This window comes from Zootermopsis nevadensis, unplaced genomic scaffold, assembly GCF_977971745.1.
Source record: "Zootermopsis nevadensis isolate Lab colony 2312 unplaced genomic scaffold, Znev_1.0 Znev_ptg000210l, whole genome shotgun sequence".
NCBI lineage: Eukaryota > Metazoa > Arthropoda > Insecta > Blattodea > Termopsidae > Zootermopsis > Zootermopsis nevadensis.
Genome location: NW_028259341.1, coordinates 138161 through 152765, shown reverse-complemented (window position 1 = coordinate 152765; position 14605 = coordinate 138161). Strand labels below are relative to the sequence as shown.

General features: G+C 40.4%; 1 long non-coding RNA gene across 2 annotated transcripts; it reads left to right on the top strand.

Moving 5' to 3' along the window:
• Positions 1 to 3407: 3407 nt before the first annotated feature.
• Positions 3408 to 14241, top strand: LOC147870714 (uncharacterized). Of its 2 annotated transcripts, none has more exons than XR_015533225.1 (4): positions 3408 to 4185; positions 6518 to 6660; positions 9567 to 9713; positions 10323 to 14241. It is a non-coding gene; the product is annotated as an uncharacterized LOC147870714 (long non-coding RNA). The 2 variants fall into 2 exon arrangements; XR_015533224.1 differs by lacking the exon at positions 3408 to 4185 and adding an exon at positions 5196 to 5286.
• The last annotated feature ends 364 nt before the right edge of the window (positions 14242 to 14605 follow it).

The following is a 14605-nucleotide window of genomic DNA, read 5'->3' as shown; positions in this document are numbered from 1 at the left end:
CCACCTGCCCTGCGTCTGTCAAGTGAAATCTCTTCACGTTTTTCGGTCAAATTCTGCACGTAATTCTCACATGAGTCACGCGTGCTGCACGTCTCGCCCATTAAAATATTACCGCGATTAAAACCATGTGTTTTACAGCGTTGATGTGAAAATGTTGGCACAATAAACGTTATTTTGCGATTTGTATCCGGGTTTAAAATATGTGCTTTTGAAGTGGTTGTATTTCTCTGTGAGAGGTGCAGTAATTGCTCCAAATATTCCTGTTTCCTGCTTGACAGGAATAATGATCAAGACACTGTCTTTTGTTGAAGGAGCCGGCGCGTGATAGAATGTTACGTGTTAGGAATGGTGTTCTAAGAAGATGGAGTAACGCTTGTCTTAAATGCAGTTATGTCAATCTTGCAGGGATAAAGGCATTATCAGCGACAGCTTGTGTAGGAAACAGAAGTTGGCAATGGGTTTCTATGAAACTTGTCCCGTGAAGTTAAAAGTAGTCTGAAGATAATAGAAGGTTGGGGCTTGGTCGTTTCACTCTAATTAGGTTTTGTGTTGTCCTCGTTGTTATTACGAAATGCTACCGAAAGCTTTCAAGTTGTGTCTTTGTTTTTCATAAGATTTGAGTAAGACTGGTTTCTGAATGGTATTTGTTTTTAGAAGGAAATTATTATTATTATTATTAGTGTTCTGTCTGACGACAGGTCCATATGAACAGGATCCTTCCATCCTTTTCTCTTCTCGGACTGGGACCTGTTCATATACGTTCTTGGCAGATGATCCAGAAGTGGTTTGCCATTGCCTTCTTCTGTGTGTGAATGGAGTAATTGTTGGGATGCCACGGAGGAAAACTCCGTGTTGCCTAGACCACGGCCTTGCCCAACACAAGTTATAAATTCGAACCCGAGACCCCAGGATTACAAGGCCAGCGTTCTAACCGCTAGACCACCGTGGCGAGAAGGAAATATGATTCCCTAAAGATATATATATATATATATATATATATATATATATATATATATATATATGAATTAGCCTATGTTGTGCTAATGTTAAGAGGCATTGATCTTTTTAAGGACGCTGAAAATAGTTAAGACTGGAAGCTGGACACACTAAGGAATCGAACAGAAATATAATTATTTACTTGAAGGAAATGCACATGACATTTTTTATATCTTAACAGAAGCGGATATCTCCGGTGTATAACATGCTGCCATAATGATCGAATCGCACCGGGCCGACTTGCCTTCTCTCCCGGCTGAGAGGTTCAAAAATTTTGCTCTGTGTTGCGTGTCAGACCAGATGAATTCAAGACGCTATCCTCGGAGTCAGTCGTTGTTATCCAGCCAGTTCAGCGAGCCTATAAATTTATTGTCACGATGAAAAAGTAACAGCGACTTCTCCTCTCTGTCTTCTCTCTCAGCACTGACTCCTTATTTGTGTTCCATCTCCTTAACAGAGGCGAAGCCAGTCCTGATCTCCTGAGCAATCTACGTTTTATTCTCTGGTGTAATGGGAATGGAAGCAGAAGACAATTTGGGACAGTTAAATGTTACTTGAAACAAAACAAAAATATATTCTCCTCTTTTGAGCGTGTATGTTTGAATAGTTTTTAAACCCCATAAAGCCAAAGACTTTCACAACTTTTCATATGAAGTTGAAATTTTGGGTTTGCTAGTTTGTTCTCTTATACCTCAAGATCGGATGTACCGATTTGCACCAAACAAATAAATTTAAAAGATTTTTAAGATTAAAAATACGTAGATTCCTGTCTTCTGGGTTGTTTCGCCGTGCATTCTGGTAGATGTTCATCGCCCTGATAATGGAGGCAGTATGACCTCTGAAACGTTGGTTAACATCGACCAGACTACACAGCGCAACAACCCAGAAGACAGAAATCTTCATACTCATCGCCCTGATGACGGAGGCAGTATGACCTCCGAAACGTTGGTTAACATCGACCAGACTACACAGCGCAACAACCCAGAAGACAGAAATCTTCATACTCATCGCCCTGATGATGGAGGCAGTATGACCTCCGAAACGTTGGTTAACATCGACCAGACTACACAGCGCAACAACCCAGAAGACAGAAATCTTCATACTCATCGCCCTGATGACGGAGGCAGTATGACCTCCGAAACGTTGGTTAACATCGACCAGACTACACAGCGCAACAACCCAGAAGACAGAAATCTTCATACTCATCGCCCTGATGACGGAGGCAGTATGACCTCCGAAACGTTGGTTAACATCGACCAGACTACACAGCGCAACAACCCAGAAGACAGAAATCTTCATACTCATCGCCCTGATGACGGAGGCAGTATGACCTCTGAAACGTTGGTTAACATCGACCAGACTACACAGCGCAACAACCCAGAAGACAGAAATCTTCATACTCATCGCCCTGATGACGGAGGCAGTATGACCTCTGAAACGTTGGTAAACATCGACCAGACTACACAGCGCAACAACCCAGAAGACAGAAATCTTCATACTCATCGCCCTGATGATGGAGGCAGTATGACCTCCGAAACTTCGGTTAACATCGACCAGACTACACGGCGCAACAACCCAGAAGACAGAAATCTTCAGACTCACCGCCGTGAAAACTTCAAATCTCGTCCTGATGATGGAGGCAGTATGACCTTCACATGCCCAAGCAGAGGTGAACGATCATCCAACCAATTGTAACAACACGAAAGAGTCGACGCACTCTTCAAAGAACTTCAACAGAGAATATATTGCGCATTATCCGTCAGCCGTACCGACGCCGACGGTCGTCGAATCCTAATTTTATGCCTGACTTAAAACAATTGATGTGAATCTGTACGTACAATGCTCATCTAAAATGTCACACACGCAGTAACACGGCAATTTATTATGAAGCTAATTAAACTGGAATCTACGTGGGGAAAAGTTTGTATTGGCATTTGTAATTGCACACAGAAGCACGTTGATTACGATGTTTATTGTTTCTGGCTAAAGGTGGACAGAGCGTCAGACAGCTGTGTGTACTGATTGTCTCAAATAAGCAGCCGTGAGCAGGTAAATAACTTTCAGGGGTGCAGAGCCCCTCCCTTGACAGGTGCAATACCCATTTTGTGGCCTTGTTGCGATCGACTGAGAAAGTTCGCATCTGTAAAAAGTCTGAAAGAAAAGACATTTTAGCTTCAATTTATTCTTAACCTCGGCACTAGATGGAGATGAGTTATCAGCATCAGCCGTGCTTTACCTCCGGTCTGGACCCTTTGCTATGTTTGCCATGGGATTGCATCGACAGAATTCTGAATGTTCGCTTTCAAGTCCTGAATACTGTGCGGATGAGTTGCGTAGGCGTCCTGGCATAACTGCGTGACAATAAATATAAGCTGCTGCAACGTGTACCCCATGGCTACTCAGTGTTCTTCACCACCTGGACAAAAAAAAAACCCAATTACATGCGTTTCCCCATATGGTTGCGTGACTTTTTGAACACACTGTACAAGCGATTCGCAGCTCGGCTCTTTCCGCTACAATCTAAAGGTGGCGACTGACTTGTAACATTTACTCGTAATGTAACATTCGCGGCGAGCATGTTACATTACACCACAACTGGTGAGGCGCATCGAATGCTCGTTTTGAACGCTCGGCTCGACTGTGCTCGTGTGTGCTCCATTCATTTCATTCAATATGTCGGACGTGGAGGTTGTGTTATCTGCGTTCCATTTAATACGCTACTCTTATTTAAAGAACTCGTGAATGCTCGTTACGACGCCGCTCGACTGACTGACTGACTTGTAACGTAGCGAAAAAACCGACAACACGATGGAGCGCCCGCGAGCGTGAGCGGCTCGCATCGAGCGGCTCCGTTCGCTGTCTTCACTTGTGTAATGCTCGATTTGCAACACGTTACATTACAGGCAAATGTTACAAGTCAGTCGCCACCTTAACACAACGATGCCGAGTAGAGCGATGACGTAACAATCAGTTTCTTACGTAACAGGTGCGCGCATATGAAAGCTGACCAATGGTGTCGATCCATATTTACAAATAGTTGATAACGGATCTTGGTTTCACTTCTTTGCCGCATAGAGCTAACGAAGTGGTGAGATAAGACAAAAGTTAATCAGTGAAAGCGAACCCTGCAAGATGAAGAATTTTATAAAATACTTAAAAGGAAGTCACAAATCAAAGTCGCTGAACAAAGTAAGTATGGAACTCGCCCTTAATTGGGGTAACGTATTTGGTATCTGCCTACTTCGACACGATACCGGAAAGTTAAGGCTGTGTAACAGAGTACGCAGTTGTCTTATGTTTTGTATCATTGCATTCAAAATTAAATTAGCAGTATATTAATCGTAAACACTGTCGTCCACAGGCGATGTACACATGTTTCTCATCAATACGATATAATTATGCACGTTTATCCCACTTACCTTCCTCACAAATGAAGTTAGAGGTTATTGCAATGCAATTCTCGTACTTTACATAGTTCTCACTGAAATATGTGGACACGATTTTTAAAAGTTTTCTTTCGTACTTGCATGGCCATTACTTTGTATTAAGTACTAATCAACAAATGCAATGTATAGCCTACAACATACTTTGAAATATATATTAAGTATATATTAAATCTTGTCCGTCTAATCACAATAATTCTTATTAAATATTAAAATATTACAATAATTAACATTTAAAATATATCAAATGATGTTCTTTATCGAAATATTCGATTTACATTATATACACTTGAGGATGGTTCTTTTAGGAACTGAAACATGAAAAATGATGGTCTAATGTAAATCGAATATTTCGATAAAGAACATCATTTGATATATTTTAAATGTTAATTATTGTAATGTTTTAATATTTAATAAGAATTTATTGTGATTAGACGGACAAGATTTAATATATACGTATTATATCACAATATGACGCAACTTTACCATCTTATACTTTGAAATGTTTCCTGGCTCCCAATTTAAAGACAAGTAATTCGTAAAATAAAGCGTCTGTTATCCTTCACAAGTTTAATTTCGAAACCTAAAAGAATCACGGCCACGTATGTTTTGTGAGAAATATAAAATGCTTGTTTTCATCTGTGACTAAACTTTTCTGCATTTTGCACAGAAGTTCCCAATATGGCGTCAGTAGGGAAATGAAGTCTGTCGTATATCTGTAATGTGATGCCTTGTGATGATTGGTGTATGTGAACCCATTATCGTTCAGTTGTGAGCAGAGAAGATGAACTGTCAAATTAAAGGAATTTGTATTTAGATTATTTTGGCTTAATTTTGGGAAGCTGATGTAAGTTTGACTTGAAATCTGACCTCCGGTAATTGGATTATTTTTTGTACTATTCAAAATTGTTTTTAAGAAAGTTTTTTTTTTATTTGTGATTGTCTTGTGCGTTGTTGGAATACATTGTTTAGTAGAAGCTTGCCGATGTTTCAGAGGTGCTAGCTCTCTGTATCATCAGGGGAATGAGACTGAATTGTGCAACAAGCCTGAAGACGGCCATCTTCATACTTACCTCCATGAGAACCTCAAATCTCACTTGTTGCTTTGTAAATAGAACAAAACAAAATACAATTTATCTTTTCTTTAATGGATCTAGATAGTTCCTTCTGTTAACCATCCGCGTGGGTTCAGAATTTCAACTGTTTCTTTTACCTGATATCTTAACATTGATCCTGACAATGAATTAATCAGTATGCAAACATGTAAGGAAACATAACCAAAACAACAAAATAGAACACATTTGTTTATAAAGATTTTTGCAAACAAGTAAGTATGAAGACAAAGCAAATATGTGATGTGACATTTAAACACTGACGTAAATAAATCATAAGGCCATTAGACATTAGTGATGTTTCTTTCTGAGCAACCGTATTTTCCTACATGCACTTGTAAGATAAATGTTAGTGAAAATTTGCTTCTGAAGTCTCTGCATGGCAAATGTGTACGTGACATTGTAGCAAGGTTCAGATGCCTTCAAAATGGCAATGTCGTAGAGCCGTAATATACGAGTTCCTTGAATACAACACTCTCTCGTATTTGAACTAGTCAACACAGTTTCTTTCACCTGAATGATTGCTGTCTAACCATCTGCGGAGGAATATGGCTGTCTTCCGTGTTGTTGCCCTGCGCAGTCTGGTAGAAATTCGCAGACATTTCTTAGATGATGGCTTGTCTCCATCAATGAGGCAGACTGGCCTTCAGTGTTTTAATTCTTGAAAATCCTCTCGGGTTATCAGCCGCGCCAAGTGGTTAAAACATGAAAAGACCAACGGTTCGTTGTCCTCAGGGTACTGTCTCCAGCCCCGTGTGACTGGTGGATGATGTCACGAGCTCGCCTTGTTATGGTCAGCTTACCGGTTAGACGCCTGGGCCTGGTTTCCTGTGTTAAATTTAATTCTTGTTTGCTGTAATGGTTCAAAGTTGAAACAGATTTTTCCAGATTAAATATTAACTTCATTATGTTACAGAGAATTCTTAGTCTGTAGAATGACCCATTTTTTCCTCTGTGTTTTTCCAGTCAAAACCGGCTCACGTGTGCCCAGTCAATGACAAAGAGTGGCTGTATTGTGAGGGAATTGGAAACTCACATTGAGGACAAAAGATGGTCAGAAGAGAAGATCGTTAGGCAGGGGAAAGAGATCTGGACTCTGAATGCAGACAGTATGTATGATTTAATTCTATGTCAATTTCTGTGTTTGCGCGTGTCTCTTTAGGAGCCCTGATATTCTCCCCAGTACTCTCTTCCAGTTACGTTGAGAGTTTGTTCTGTCTCGCTTAGAGACAAAGCTCTTTGCCTCCAAAGAAGAACATAGGTTGACTTCAGCTTTCCGGGGTGAACCTTGTCGCACGTTGAAAGTTGTGTGTGCCGTAGAGTTATTTATGTTCTCATTTCCCAATGCGTATTACTTGCCTCACCTGCTTCGTCGCCCTTGATTTGATTCCTGTTGTAGAAGACTGCATAGTACGGTGTTCTACATTACGCGCTACTCCCTTCATCTATCAGCGACTCTCTTTTAGGTCCAATTCTAAATGAAGTTCCCGATTTGAAAGACATGCTACTCCCGTTTAATGAAATTCAGATGCACAGAGTTGGTACCAATGGAAAGAGAAACTCTCCAAGTTTGCGCAGAATCTTCCACACAGTCTTCTGCAGGATACCAAGCTCTGTGCTGCCTCTGACGGTGGATTTATGCGGGCTGCGTGTGAAACTTGCTCGGACCCGCTCCGCTGTTTCCTCGCTTACTGACGAGCTGCCGGTTGACTTTCTCTTACATCTCTCCCATTTCTTAAATTCGGAATCCCACTTACGAATTGTATGCCCACTGGCTCGATCTGCCGCAAACTTGGTTCAGAACCTCCGTTGCGCATTAATAACAGACCGGTGAACGTGGAAATCTAGGACACAAAAGTCTCTCCTGTCTTCGATGGCAGCCATTTTCTCTCATATCGCCCCTGGCGGCGAACAGTGTCATTACCAGCCCATGAAAGTGATATTTCCCATACATTATTACAATATAATTTTCTTGATGAATTTCTCATCTGGCTCATGCAATGCTGCCTTCTCGACACACACATCATCCCAGTTGTTTTTATGTCTCTCTCGGAGACATGTTTTTAGTATGATGTCACGCGGTGTAATTGGAGAAGCCACTGCTTGTTTGCCTCACAATGGTTCAGAAATTCGTATGATTCACTAGTGGACTCAAATAGCTGTGTATAAATTTTGCTCTTAACTGTAATGCTTGATTTCTTATTTCCTGAAATACCCTCACAGGAGGAATTTCACAATTTGACGTGGTCATAAAATGCGGAATAAATTGAGATGCCATAAATTTAGTGCGAAGAGGAATGGAGACGAACTTCGATTTCAGATACAGGAGAATCAGAAATTACGAGAAATGTTGTCAGAGCAGGCGAGAGAGAATGTATGTTTTTATTGTGTTTATGTCCAAAGTTGAAGAGTACAGATTATATACTTCCGCGGTATGAAATGTTGTCAATTACCGTATTAACTACTTGTCTCTTCAGAAGTGCAGATATTCTGCTTGGCAGTTTGTTCCAGTTATCTTAAAAAAAAATTTCCTAACTAGTGGGTTCAAGATGAAGTTTTGCTGTACAGTAGAACAGATTTTATTGTCATATTTTGAACAACTATGGCTCTCTGGGACGAATCTTGTCAAATTTTAAAACTTATCCATGATTTTGGCAGATATTTAAGCTGTAACGCGGGATGGTTCTCGATATTCGTCAATACTTATTCCTGGAAGCCGTTGTTATAATCTTAACTCGAGCTACAAAAGACTAAGAAGATGAAGTAATGTAGTCACAAAATGTTACAGTGACAGAGCTGCGGAATGAACTCAGACTCCATAAATTTATTGCGAAGAAGAATGGGGACGCACTTCGATTTCCAGATGCAGGAGAATGAGCTGTTTTAAGTTGAATAGTGCAGACACTTCTTAGTATGAAATTTTGTCAATTACCATGTAACTGCATGTCTATTCAGAAGCGCTGATATTTTGCTTGGAATTTTGTTCAAAATTTATTCGCCTCCCTTTAGTTAGTTACAGATAAAGTTCTGCTTTCAGAGAAGAAGAAGAAGATGTTTTACTTTCATATTCTGAAGACGCTCTGTGTTTATTATACCCTTTTAATATTACTCGGCTTCTTATCCCCGGGCTGTCAAAGTGACATTTTCCTTACAAAGTTAATTCTTTATGAATTTCTCATTTCTGAAGCCTGTTACATGCTCCATCCACCACGTCCCTACTGATTGCGTCGGTGATGAAAGGGCGTATATATTGTATGACATCAGGCCACCGTAATTGGAAAAGGCACTGGTCTTTTGCCATCTAATGATTTCGACAGTTTTTTGGGATCCAGTAATGTAGACAAAGGGTGTTCAAAGAAGATGCTCACTTTATTTAAATCCTTTGTTTAAAATTTTAGCTATGTAGACTGTGTGCTGTAGCGCGTGGTTTCTTGAAATTCTGTCATGCAAGGAATTTAGCAGATGTTTCAGATATGGATCTACAGAACGAAGTGAGATTTCAGAAATGAGTTGTGGAGAAGCATGAGGCCACGATCTCTATCCAGACAGATGTGATTAAGACGTTACAAGCAATTGCTCCCAAAATTTGTTCTTACATCCGAGTTAGAGAATAAGTTTTGCTTCCAAAGAAGATGAAATCTTAGTGTGTTGTTTTCAACGGCTTTGGCTATCGGGAATGAGACATGTCAGATTTTGAAAAATTATCCATCATTTTGTCAAGGATTTCAGTTGCTATTGTTACCGTAAGAATCACGAGAGACCACAAGTGGTGTCGGTTGTGAGCCGTATCAATCCAGGTTCCCCTTCCTTTCAGTGTTTCATAATTCATTTTAATATTATCCACCTCTTCATGTCTTCAGTCTTGCCCAATCAGTGCTTCTGAACTAAATCCTGTATGTGCTTTTTATCTCTGCCATGCTACGTGCCCCACCAATCTCATCCTAAGAATAAATGTCATGTACTTTTATCAGGAGATATTCTACAGACAATTTCAAGCGTTCATAAAATTTTACAGATTCGTGTCTATCGAGGAAGTTGGATATTGAAGAATCCGAAGAGATGAATGATTCTGCAGCGGTCCCAAGGTACGCAGATCGGTGAAACAGTGCATTTCATGGACCTAATATGTTTCCTGATGAACATAACCCAGCAATGGAGAGTGGTAAGTACCCGTTAATTTTGCCTCTTTATCGAAAGTTTCCTGTGGGTTTCCACGGGATATTAAATTAAATAGGTTGTCAGACCTGAGTTAACATTCTACGCAGTTTGTCTTTCAAAATTATCTTGCAATATAATTTGTAGTTTTTCCAGTAAATAATGTTTAGTTACGTCATTGGCAAAATAGAATTGCATAAATTGCTAGCGTTTATATGGTTCGTCATGTTTCTCCAGTGTACCTGTCGCTTGATATCACTGTTATATTTTTAACAAATGAATGCATATTTTCGAGTACATGTGCCCTTATGTTAATAAAATTATTTGTTCCATCGTCTGTTCTTTAAAATCACGACGTTCCGGTGGCTGGTTCTGTCTACGTCTTCAGGCGAGAGGTACCTACTCTGTTGGTTCCCTTAGATAGAGATAGTCTCTGTCACAGAACCAGCCTCCGAAACGTCGTGATTTTAAAGAACAGGCGGTGGAAAACGTCCTGACAGAGAATAATTTTTGATGTAAACTCCCGTCGTCAAAACCCTTTAGAATAAAATTAAAAATATTTATAGGTGTAGAATGATGATTGTACTGTAATCAATGTTTATGCTTGGTAACAAAGATTCCAGGGTTCTGCCGTTGGTACCGGTCCAGTTAGAGTGAAAAGGAGCGGCGATTCTGAGAAGAGCATTTCAAGCCCACCAGACATCTGGGACTTCGGAAAGAGATGTACTCTCCTGCTCTTCTTTTGCACAAACGGCTTCGTCACGCAACCAGGTTATGAGGGAAGTCACCAGTCCACGTAACTCTGAAGAAGAAGAAGAATAACTGATGTCTTTTGGAGAGGAATTAACAGGAAAAATTTTTGAAATCATACGCATAAATTGTTTATTGGATTTTCCTTTATGGGGTATTTATATTCTATGTCTAATAAACCCTTTGACCCCAGGTGGTTGTAACGATATTCAGATATCAGCTCCTACCTCAAAGAGAACGCGGCACTCCACCATTGCGAGGATCAGTCCGTTGATGCTGTTACGGAAATGCTTGCTGTTTGTTCCGAGAATCATAAAAAGTACGCAGATATACTCGGTGGGAAAAATGCAGAGTCACTGAATACCGAAGGATGTGGCATATTGGATTTCCTCTAGGCTGTAAAGGGTTGAATGAAGACGGATCAGATGTGCCAGACATTTTGCGTGATATGTAACGGGATAAGTACAAAAATGTTCCTCTTCGAGAGATAATATCAGAAAAATTATCGACTTCTCAGTTTTGGAAATTAGGCGCAGGGCTATTGAAAATTCATGTACAACTGGTGCACAAAACATTATTCATCTTGAAGATACAATCGTAGGAATAATTATTAATTTATTATGTTTTTTAAAATTAGGAACAGAATTATCCAGAATGTTTGGCATGCCGCAGGGGAAGAAAGTAATTAAGTTTCCCACATTATGAAGTTTTTCATCATAAGTAACTGAAGATTGTTTAATGGTGCATTGTAGAAAATAGAGGTAGGCCTCGATTTGCGCCAATTTTGAAACCAGAAAGTCAAAACGTAAAAGAAAAATATATTTTACTATTATTTATAACGTTTTACAATGTGTCTCGTACTGATTCTTATACTAAATCGTAATTCTTACATCGCTGATTTTGGATAAAAGTTATAAATACAGTCATCTCTGCAATTACGTATGTTTCATCAACGCGAATTTGCTCCAATGAGATCGATGAATCGGTAAAAGCTGTTTGTGAAATGCAAACTTTTGCATATGCGAGTTTGCTCTTACGCAATTTCATTCCTGGCGCTTTAAACTTTCAAAGGACTAATTTAATCTCTGCGGAGGTACCGAGGTTATTTTTACTACACGATTTTCTATAGGTCGGCGTCTTACAGAATGCAAATGTCGCATAACAGCAGAGATGACTGCACGCATCAATCACATGAAAGAATCGCAGTCAATCGTGGGGACCAACGAATTGCCGATTTTAAGTGTATAAAATGTATATTTTTTTTAAATTCCCTTTATTTTATGTACGTTATTTCAGAGCTTTAAATGTAATGCCATTATATTACTCGTGAATGTTTGGGTGCTGGGAACGCATGTCATTGACTTCCCATTGATTTACATTATAAAAGAGTTTCAATTTACGCCGGTTCGTCCAGGAACGCATCCCCGGCGTGAATCGAGGGCTACGTGTTATTGCTTTGAATTTCACTGGGCATTGCTAGTAGAGACATAAATGCGAGCTGTTGTGGCCAAAAGCCATAAAATTAGCAAATTCAAGTCTGATAATAGAATCCACAGACATTCATGAGAGCTGTTGTAATCGAAGTGAGACTAGTTATCGCTACTTCAGTTTCCATAGGTTAGGACATTCAAAATGTAAAACAACTTGGAAAGGGGATGTGAACCGATGGCATGTGTAGGACTAGACGTGCCCAAATTCTTTCCAAAAGTACATAAAGTCAGTGTTGGGAGGTAGCCATGAAGGGGAGAGCTGGCTGCCTTGTGATACCAGGTGAAGGAAAGAGGACCATGGGACCCAAGTCAAGCTGCTGGTTGCTAACCATTCTGATGTGCCATGCAAATAGAATTGGATCCACCGATTATGGCCCCTGACCTTGTACGGAGTGCCCAGTATGCGGACCACTCGATGAAGGAAGGAACGAGTTTCCGCCGGTCAGTACAGTCTGTGTCAACAACACGCCACCTGTTCGTTCAATCTCCTTTCTGGTCATTGATAACGCCTCGTATCACAACACTCAGACAGACAAAACCCACCGACGTCTTAATCAAAGAAGGACGAAATGAAAGCCTGGCTATTGGAGTAACACTGAAGACTACAATTTAGCCTTGAAACCACTGTAAGACTATTCGAAGCTAAAAATGTCCCACTGCTAACCTATGGAATCGAAATCGCATGGTCGAACCTAAGTCTGAAAGACGTAAAATCACTGGAAAACGTCAAGGCAAGATTCCTGAAAAATTACTCTTGGAATTTCAAAATACGCGCCATCAAGACTGGCCCACGAGCTACCGAAGGAAACGTTCCTGATGGAAGATCTGCGTTACAGGCTACTGCTCCCATCTATGGAAAACTCGTCGCGACTACTTCAAGAGAGTAACTGACATTAACAGTTATATCAGTAGCCATTTACATTTCACTGGTAAGTAGCTGCACTTTCCAATAACTGGTTATTTGCAGCAACTCTCTGAATTAGTGGAACTGGTATCTGCCATGTAGCTGTTAGTGGAGATCCCGATCACGTTTCACTGAACAGTACCTGAGGTCAGCAGCTGAATTACCAGTAACCAGTTTCCTGCTGTTATTTAAATAACAGGAACTGGTAACTGACAATAACAGTTATATCAGTTGCCATTTACATTTCAGTGGTTAGTAGCTGCACTTTCCAATAACTGGTTATTTGTAGCAACTGTTTGAATTAGTGGAACTGATAACTGCCATGTCGCTGTTAGTGGAGATCCCGATCACTTTTCACTGAACAGTACGTGAGGTCGGCAGCTGAATTACCAGTAACCAGTTTCCTGCTGTTATTTAAATAACAGGAACTGGTAACTGACAATAACAGTTATATCAGTAGCCATTTACATTTCACTGGTTAGTAGCTGCATCACGTCCTTTAACAGGCAGCCTGACGGATAATAAAATGGGAGACATTCTGGTCACTCCTGGGTTATTTTCTCTCTCGCTTTGTATTTGTACGTATGTATTCGTCAAGAACGTTAAAGTAGCTGTTATTTCTGTGCATTTATTTTTTTTGGGGGGGGGGGGAGGCTTGATATAGTGGTGATGTTTGGTATTTTCTTTGAAGTATTAACTGGAGTCTTAAATATCTACAAATCTACTTCGTGTTTCAGAGGGTTCGCTGAAAACTCACTATGGTCAATTTGTTAACATTATTTTCCATGAATCGCAAGATCGTGGCCTACCCGTAATCATTTCGCTGTCCTAAGTCCCTTCGGTCCTGCCAAAGTTGGTCTACTTACATTTCGAAACTCCTTGCATGAGTGATCGGCCTTGAGTGGGACTCGAACCCACGATCGCAGCAGTCAGGCGCACGAGGTATATTATACAATAATTTTCGTAAAGTGTTAAAATTACAGATGGTGGTCCTCAGCTTTGTTGGGCCGTGTACGTGTTTCTTATTTTTCAACCAGATTTTATCTCACGGCCGGCAAAGCCCAGATTTGTTGCAACACGTGTCAAGGTAAACTGCTCTGCGCACATGAATCACTAAGTCAGCTGACCGGAAGGGGGGGGGGGGAATCGCTTCGCTACTCTGCTTGGCCTTCAGTCTCCAGCGTTGCCATGTTGAGAAGGAGCGTGTACTTTAATGACGTAAATACGTCCATACGGAAGGGTGATTCGGCAAATCAGCGTTAGTTGCGAACACGTGTAAGATCCAGCGCCGAGACACATTTAAACGTTCATTCCTCCTGAATGCTGAGAGTAAGGGTAATGTAACTTATATGTAAAATGATCAGTAAATGAAGACCTTTAAGAATCTGTAACGTATTTTGTTGTAATTATAATTGTTTATACATTTATTGTAATTTTAATAAACCAATGTGTGCAATTTTCGATGTATCTGGCGCGTTAAGCTCCCGCCTCTCGAAAACCGTAAGAGATGGATCTGGACATATTGCGTACGAAGTACGTATTACGTCATGAGCTTTCCAAATCTGTTTTCAGATTTTACATATCACGAATGGTTTAGGTTCTACAAACATTTGTTTATACGAACAAAGGCGCATCGCACCTCACGCTACTTCTGCGTCTGTGAAGTGACGTGTTTTCTTCGAGGTACGGACCGAATTCTTAAATACGATTCAGACGAGAGGTTTGACTCGAGGTTAGCTGGTGTGGGGAACCCCT